Raw genomic sequence first — 9,476 nt, 5'->3', positions numbered from 1 at the left:
GGGTTGCACAGTTAAGGGTTGCATAATGCAATGCTGAATACCTTAAACCCCCTTTATCGTGGTAAAATCACTGTCATAAAATCATTCATGACCTCTCGTGGCTTATTGCTTTAGTGAAATATGTAGACCGTGAGTCTTTAGTCCTTGATCCACAGACTAATGAATATCAGGGCTTAACTGTAATCTCGAGTAGACAGATGATTGTGCCTGAGCAGTGAGTATGCTGGGACAGTTGAACCAGTGACGACCCTCACCGCAGAGTCTGGCCACCTGTGGTAAACAACAGCCTGCCATCCAGAGAGAGCTGGAGTTTAGATGATATCTTTACTCTTCTGTAATCAAGTTTGTTTGTCATGTTTACCCCGTTCTTAAGACAGCTCTCAGGTTACATGTAATTGGATGAACTGGGCATACAAAGAGAAACATGAGAACCCATTAAGTGCTATGGCTTCAGGATCTACTTATATTCCACATCTACTGTACTGTTTACTCATCCACCCCAGTCCTTTCTGAAATATCTAAAACCTGCTAAAAGGAATCAAATGTATAAAATAAATGTTAACATTTTGTGAAGAAAATGTGAGTGATGCTTCTGTAGTCACAATGCCAGGGTATTCTGGGCATTGCTATGCAGTTGTTAAAATGTTTTGCTTACTGGCTCACGTCAAAAGAGGCCACCTATAGGTCTCTATGATAATCTGGTTTCATGGCTGCTGAGTTCCCTTATTTAATCTACTTATTTAATCTTATTTAAATAGTTTCTTTTTAATACCTGTTTTATTGTCTTCACACCACAGGATATGTCAACTTTCCAAAACTTACCCAGCTAGAAACCACCAACTATAGCAGTTTATATTTATTTAGGATTTATTCTAAAATATATTTTTTCTAAGGTTTCATTTGAGTAGTCTGTTCCTTGTTTTGGCCTTTGGACACCCTTATGTACAGTGGCCCAGAGGTGCACAACAACATTTACAAAGCAAACAATAGTTCACAACACAAAGAAATTAAGCCACAAAACAAAGATATTAAGCCACCACACAAATAAATTAAGCCACAAAATGTCATGGTGACTGTTGTAACCTTCGTTCCCCGAGGGAAGGAACGAGACGTTGTGTTGAATAAAGTGACACAATGGGTCATTCCTGGTATGCCAAACATACCTCTGAACCTGAGAAAAGGCAAATGTCAAGTTGGCAGACAGAATGTGCATGCCCCGCCCCGGACATACGGGTATAAAGGGAAGCGGGGCAACGAGTGCTAGTCAGGATTTTGCACTGAGGAGCCGAAAATAACAGTGTTAGGTCTAGTGCTGTGGCAGGAGGGACACAGTGTCTCGTTCCTTCCCTCGGGGAATGGAGGTTACAACAGTAACGATGACGTTCCCCTTCTGTCACTCACTCGACGTTGTGTCGAATGAAGGTACACAAGGGGTCCCATATAAAAACTCCACACACTGACCGTGTTACGTGAACTGCTGAGACTCTCTATTGTATGGTTTTTCCTCCAGGCAACATAACAAAATTTGACTTACAATGTCACAATAAAACACCCGATTCATGAGTCCTTTCTTCATTTTTGTGTTGTAGCTTAATTTATTTGTGTTGTGGCTTAATTTCATTGTGGCTTAATTTTTGTTGTGGCTACATTTCTTTGTGTTGTGACTACATTTATTTGTGTTGTGGATTAATTTTGTGGTTTTGTGGATTAATTCGAGTTGTGGCTACATTTCTTTGTGTCTTTTAAGTGAAAGAAAATTATTTGTTCATTTAAAAGGTTTGTTCAAAAACACCGATTCCTGAACGAATGAAAACTAATAGTGTTTTAGACATACTAAATGGAAAGTAAAAAGTGTTGGATAAAACTATTGATTTATGGTGAACAGGAGGCCTAATTAAAATACAGATTCACGTGCATAATGCTAAATAACGAAATTCTGGTGATTCCAATGACAGTTGGAACCAGTGAAATTAATATTACACCTCACACCTGACATTCACAGATAAGCTTGTTGAATTTTTTCCGCCGTTAAGAGTTCAGATTGACAAACCAAAAACTAACAATGCCAACCAAACCACAACGAGAAGCCGTTTTCCATAATCACTCACACCAAAAATAAGTTCCACTCATGTTTATTGAAAGTTGCCCTAACAAAAAATATAGAATTCCGACAAACGAGCTAAAAACTTGCCACAAATTTGCCACTCATTATTTCCACATGCAGATGAAGTTTCCAGCTCTTCAATGGTGGTGGTGATCCTGGACAAACCTTTGACAACAATGGACAATTTGCTGCAAGTTTGCCGCAAAGCTTATTTGCGTGTGAAAATAGTCAGCGGGGATACGATAAGTGAAGATCTATATAGCCTATTTTATGTAATATATGCGTATAGCATACATAACTTTAGGTATATTATTTAAAAGTAGCCTACACTGTGATTGGTGTGTTCATTTGAAGTCCTGCATCAACCCTACACCATAACTGTAACCCTATCCTTAAACGTACCCCTAACCACAAAGATTTTAAAAAAAGTTTATAAAATTATTAAAAATACATCAACTTAAAAATTCTATTGAAAGACAAATGAAGAGGAGAAGCTATACCACTGTGAAGCTAGCAGGCTAATCGATTAGTGGTATGCTACGCTAATAGGCTATCTGGTTAGCTTGTAAGCTAACTGGAGAAAACAGAAAAAGGAAATGTTTAATTTTACCATTTATATCTTTGGTTTAATGTGACATGATTTAAAAGTTAGTCTTTTTCATATTTATATAGTTAGGCCAACATGAATCATAGAGAAATTGCATAGGATTTAAAAAGTTATTTCAGCCAATAGAATCGCTTTGTGACCCAAGGGGGTGTTACTCGGAGTGGGCGTGTCATGTAGTGGGGGTTTCATGTTGTCTTACAGGATGTACAGTAGACAGGTGCACTTGGATCTATAGGACTAGCCTATACAAACTAACATGAACATAAATACTTTAGCAGAGAAGTTTTAAAGACACATACTCTTGTTTTCAGTAGCTACTGTATAATCAGCTTTGTCATACATGTGTTACAGTGTTTCCATCAATTAATTAGGAGTGCATTGCTTTTAAGAAGATCTAAGGTTGTGTAATGAGTCTATAATCTTTCAGGATATTCAGCAATGTGTCCATCAGATGGAGCTATTGGCTTGGGATAAAAAAAATAAATGTAAACAACATTTTCAAAGTAAGTCAGTGTGATTTACACTCTGAATATTGCTTATGAATCAGCTAAATCAGATGGCAATATTCAATATTAGTTAAACAAACTGTTCAACTGATGAAATACCATGGTGGTTTTTAATCAATAAAGCTCAGTACACCCCAAAATATGAAAATGATGTCTACTCTCCTTTATGTCACTCGGAAACCAGATTAACTTTAATAGAAATTAAAATTAGTTGTTTATCAAAATGTCCTGGCTTTAGAAGTCTGGCTTCTTTTGGAATATAGTGCTTGTTCTTGTAGTCCTTATTTGTCCTTTAGAGATCTTGACAGCCACCGGTCGCCATCCACTGTCACTTTATGAAAAAGAACAGCCTGGATATTCGTTAAATATCAGATGTTTTGTTTGGACATGAGTGCCAGCAGATGGTGACATAATTACAATGAAAAAAAATTCCTACAAAATTTATTTCCTGTAACAAATCATCTATTTTGTCAACCTTTAGGAGTACACTAGTATATAGATGGCCTTAAAGCTATTAGACTTATATTAAAAGCCAAAAGTAGCACATTTACATAAGCACATTTTACATTACCATAAAAAACTCTTTTATAGTATTTATTTAAAAACTTTCTGTTAAGATCTGAAAACAGTCTTTTAAGTGTCAGAATATTCTAAAAATGTTCTTAACACCTTCATCTTTTCAGGCAAGTTGACACTTCAAGCAGTGAAATGAAGACTTCCTTGCAGTTTTACTGCTGCACTATTGAAAGTGTGGTGGTGGTGTAGTGGTCTAAGCACATAACTGGTAATCTGGTAATCAGAAGGATGCTGGTTCAAGCCCCACAGCCACCACCATTGTGTCCTTGAGCAAGGCACTTAACTCCAGGTTGCTCTGGGGGGGATTGTCCCTGTAAGAAGTGCACTGTAAATCACTTTGGATAAAAGTGTCTGCCAAATGCATAAATGCATAAACTACCACAGTGTGGTATGGCAACTGCACTGTCTTGGATCAGAAGGCACTCCAGCGGGTGGTGAAAACTGCCCAATACATCACTGGTGTCCAGCTACCCTCCATCAATGACATTCACAATAAACGCTGCCAAGGAGGGTGAGAAGTCTGTTTACCCCTCTCCCATCTGGGAGACGCAGGGGTTTTTAAACTGGGGGCCGCAAGAGGGAGCTAGGGGGTCCGCGAAAAACTTGACAGAAAAACAAGTATTATCCCAAAATACTTTGCGCTATTTACGTTTTGCACTTACAGTAAGGTGAACGGAGCAATTAGCGGCTAAGTAAATGCTCTACAAATGATGGAAAGATTTTTGAATAATCGCGCTCCTGCAAGCAGTTCGTGTCAATCTGACTTGGCGAACGCTAAACAAAAACTAGAAAATATGACAAATCTTACATTACGTTTGGTTTTACCTGTATGTTAAAGCAGGGAGTCGAGAGACTCCAGTGTGTTCTCTGTCAAGAGATTTTTTCCAATGAGTGCATGAAACCATCCAAGCTCAAACACCATCTACAGGAGAAACATCCCAGTGAGGCAGGAAAGTCCACTGACTATTTCAAACATCGTTGTGTTTGGCCCGGCAGACTAGTACTTTTCGGCAGCAAGAATCGGTCCCTGAGAGGAGTTTAAAGGCATCATATTTGGCATCACTCCACATCGCGCGTGCTAAGAAGAAGCGCACGATTGGCGAAGCATTATTATTATCAGCTACTAAAGACATTGTCAGGGAGATATTTGGAGAGGAAGCGGCACGAAAAGTACATTGTGTGCCTTTGTCGGACAATCAGAATCAGAATCAGAATCAGCTTTATTGCCAAGTAAGCTTACACATACAAGGAATTTGTCTTGGTGACAATACCAAAAACAGCAGCAAGACATAGGTAATTAAAAACAAAAAAGAACACAAAATAAATAATTATAGATATACGTACATACACTCACCTTCATACACACCCACATACACACACGTAGTGCAAATCTAATACAATCTGTATATAAAGAACAAAAAAAAATGTAAGTAATGGCAGAAGTGGATATGTTGGATAATATAATTTAAAATTAAAATTAAACTGTGTATTGCACATCATTATTGCTCAATGGGGCAATTAATTGTTCATTAGATGGATGGCCTGAGGGAAAAAAATGTTCCTGTGTCTGACGGTTCTGGTGTTCAGAGCAACCAATAATCCTCTCAGCAGACCGAACTGTCCTTTGTAGTCTTCTGATGTCTGATTTCGTAGCTGCACCAAACCAGACAGTTATTGAAGTGCAGAGGACAGACTCAATGACTGCTGAGTAGAACTGTATCAGCAGCGCCTGTGGCAGGTTGAACTTCCTCAGCTGGCGAAGGAAGTACAACCTCTGCTGGGCCTTTTTCACAATGGATTCGATGTGTATCTCCCACTTCAGGTCCTGTGAGATGGTAGTGCCCAGGAACCTGAATGACTCCACTGCTGCCACAGTGCTGTTCAGAATGGTGAGGGGGACAATGTTGGGGTGTTCCTCCTAAAGTCCACAATCATCCCCACCGTTTTGAGCGTGTTCAGCTCCAGGTTGTTTTGACTGCACCAGAAAGCCAGCCGTTCAACCTCCTTTCTATATGCAGACTCATCCTCATCTCGGATGAGGCCGATGACAGTGGTGTCGTCTGCAAACTTCAGGAGCTTGACAGAGGGGTCCTTGGTGGTGCAGTCAATGGTGTACAGGGTGAAGAGTAGTGGGGAGAGCACACATCCCTGGGGGGCACCAGTGCTGATGGTACAGGTGGTGGAAGTTAATTTTCCCTGCCTCACAAACTGCTGCCTGTCCGTCAGAAAGCTGGTAATCCACTGACAGGTAGAGGTGGGAACAGAGAGTTGGTTTAACTTAGTCCGGAGTATATCTGGTATGATTGTGTTGAAAGCCAAGCTGAAGTCCACAAAAAGGATCCTTACGTATGTCCCCGGTCTGTCCAGATGTTGCAGGACATGATGCAAACCCATGTTGACTGCATCATCCACAGACCTGTTTGCTCGATAAGCAAATTGAAGGGGGTCCAAAAAGGGTCCAGTGATGTCCTTCAGGTGGGCCAACACCAGTCTCTCAAATGACTTCATGACCACAGATGTCAGGGCGACAGGTCTTTCTTTAGTCATTAAGTCTTGTGATTTTAGGTTACTTAGGGACGGGATAATAACGGAGCGTTTGAAGCAGCATGGGACTTCACACTGCTCCAGTGATCTATTGAAGATCTGAGTGAAGATGGGGGCCAGTTGGTTAGCACAGGAACGAAGGGACGCTGGTGAGATGCCATCTGGGCCTGGAGCCTTCCTTGACCTTTGCTTCCGAAAGACACGGCACACATCGTCCTCACTGATCTTGAGTGCTGGTAGTGTAGCAGGAGGTGGTAGGAGGGGGGTTGCAGGAGGTGTTAATGGTTGTGTGAAGTGAAGGTCCGAGTGCATGTGGGGTGTGAAATTGGGCCTCACAATACAGTGAGCAGACGCATAGGTGACATGTCCAATGATATTGCTTCGCAGCTTTTAGGACAAGTGAAAGCCTTGAAGGCAGAACCACAGGGCAGGACATATATAATATGATGGATCAGTTCATGACGATCAATTCAATAGACTGGTCTCAGTGTGTTGGTGTGTGCACTGATGGTGCTGCCGCTATGACCGGTAAGCGCAGTGGTGACTTGACCCTGATCAAAGCGAAAGCCCCCAATGCTGTTGCCACACACTGTTTGCTTCACCGTGAGGCTCTTGTGGCCAAACACATTGATGATGATTTGCATCTCGTGCTGAGGGATGTAGTTAAAACTGTGAACAATATAAAATCACACCCTTGGAAACACAGACTATTCGGTTTACTCTGCAAAGAAATGGGTGCTGATTATGAGAACTTGCTGCTTCACTCAGAGGTACGCTGGCTTTCCCGCGGTGCTGTGTTAAATCACGTGTATGCGCTGCGCAAAGAGCTGAGAGAGTTTCTCTCTGGTGAAAAATCAAAGCTTGCCAGCTGTTTTGAAGATGGCTCATGGATACTGAAGTTGTCAATCATGGCACATTTTTTCCAGCATATCAGTGTCCTCAATCAGAGCATGCAAGGGCACAATGTTCACATACTGAACGCACAAGATAAGGTGCACGCGTTCCGGCAAAAATTATCTCTGTGGGAAAGCAAACTGAAAGAGGGAGTTACAGAAATGTTTCCTCTCTATAACCAGGAGTGCATCTCCTCCACTGCTGACATCACTCCCATAATCCAGTCTCACCTGTCACATCTTCAGGGCTATTTTAAACAATATTTCCCAGATTTGAACAACACCCACCTGGACTATGTTAGAAACCCATTTGCACCAGGGATTGGCACTCATCTGGATCTAGCAGCCCAAGAGCAACTGATTGATTTGACAAATGAGGGAGAGATGAAAAGTTCCCCTGCCTTCCTCTGTCAGAGTTTTGGATGTCTGTGAGAAAAGAATACCCTGTTTTGTCTGAGAAGGCAATAAAGTGTCTTTTACCATTTGCCACAACCTACTTTAGTGAAGCTGGATTTTCAGCACTGAAAGTACTTCAGTCCAAGTACCGGGCCCCGTGCAGGACAGGGCTCAACTGGTGGTGGTGGGGTGGTGGAGGTTGCCGTGTTAACAAACTGAAACAGCAATGTGATAGATTGTGAGCAGACTTATAAAGCAATGGCTTACATGCGATTGGCTAGGAATTACCGTGCTAGTGAAGTGATGATGTACAGCTGCTAGTCTTCCCGCTAGAACTACGCTGCACTACGTTGCACTTCCATATCTGAACATTGCATTAAAATTAAAATATATTGATTCTATATTTATAAGTAGCTTGGGAAGCTATCATTTCATAGTAACTTCCCGAACACTGGCTCTTACCCTCTCCACCTCCCTAAACACCCTTTAGCAGGTTCCTTCCAAGAGTATTTCTGATCTCTTCATCATTCCAGCCGCATCTCAACAGCACAGCCACCAGGTCTAGGTACTTTGACACGTCCTCTAGACCAGATGGCACCCTGTTCAAAACCATTGCATTCTTTATTAATGGTTATATATATAATTAAAAGGCTGTTCTCATTACATACACAAGCATTACACATCTGAAATGTACCACCATGTCTTCTACCATGAGGGCTTTGTGCACATTTCTTCTGATTAAATCACCAGCATCAGACATGATTACATTGGCACGCCATTCTAATCTCCTCCAAATCCAATGATACTAGAGCCAGCCACTTTCTTGATGTTTTCAAAATGAACTGATTTTCACAAATAGAAGTGAAGTCACATTATTGCATTGCCTTATACCCAAGAGTGCTTAATAAACAACACTGAGGTTGCTTTGAAAGTAACTTACTAGCCACATACTCGATGCTGGCAACGGTTTGGCAGGTGGCATAGTCATTATAAAAATGCATCATGAAGACACAATTCTTGTTTTTCTAATAACAGAAACATTACAGATAACGTGTACTTGTACATTGGATTCTGACTAGTTCATGCCTATTTTTAGCTGTCACGTATGATTAGAATAGTTGTTGACTAACATGCAGTGGCATAACCTTCTTTCCGCCATTGGACAATTTACTATTTTGAAAGTCCCTTGGCACACAGTAAGTGCATGACAGATTTAAAGACCTGTGCCAAAAACGTCAGGGTCAAGCTGTGTAGCAAATTTACCCAATCAGTGTCTATTACTCACATGATAGATAACATACTATATAGTTATATAGCTCTTTATAGGACCCTGAAGGTTTTATATTAATAATTGGTTTTATGTGATCTAAAGTGTTCCCTTTAAAGGCTGCCTCTGTGTTATCTTTTATAGCAGCTTTCATATCTTTCAAAGAAAATAAGTAAAATCTCATGGATGTTTTTATGAATATGGCTGAAAAGGAAAATGTGATTCTTCATGCACAGGACCCCTTTAAGAATAAGAAAGCGCAAGAACACTTTTCTAGCCAAACATTTCACATAAAGAATTTGTTAGATTTTAAATGATAAAACAATAGATATACTGTTCAATATTTAGACAAAATAAGTATGTATACACTTTTTGGTTGCCAAACGTTAGTAGAACATGTCCATAATTAATGCTATGTACTACACCTGTGGTTGCTCTGCTAGTACACCTGTGTGTACTTGAATCTGGATCTGGATCTGATTTCTTACGTCCACTAAAATCACCTTGACACCATTAGATTAAAATTCATTGCAAAAAAGTTTTGATGCCACTTAATTTCACATTTTGTCATTTTTGTATTTCA

This window comes from Xyrauchen texanus, chromosome 2 (assembly GCF_025860055.1).
Source record: "Xyrauchen texanus isolate HMW12.3.18 chromosome 2, RBS_HiC_50CHRs, whole genome shotgun sequence".
In the NCBI taxonomy this organism is placed as follows: Eukaryota; Metazoa; Chordata; class Actinopteri; order Cypriniformes; family Catostomidae; genus Xyrauchen; species Xyrauchen texanus.
The sequence above is the reverse complement of the archived record's forward strand: the minus strand, read 5'-3'. Positions refer to the sequence as shown.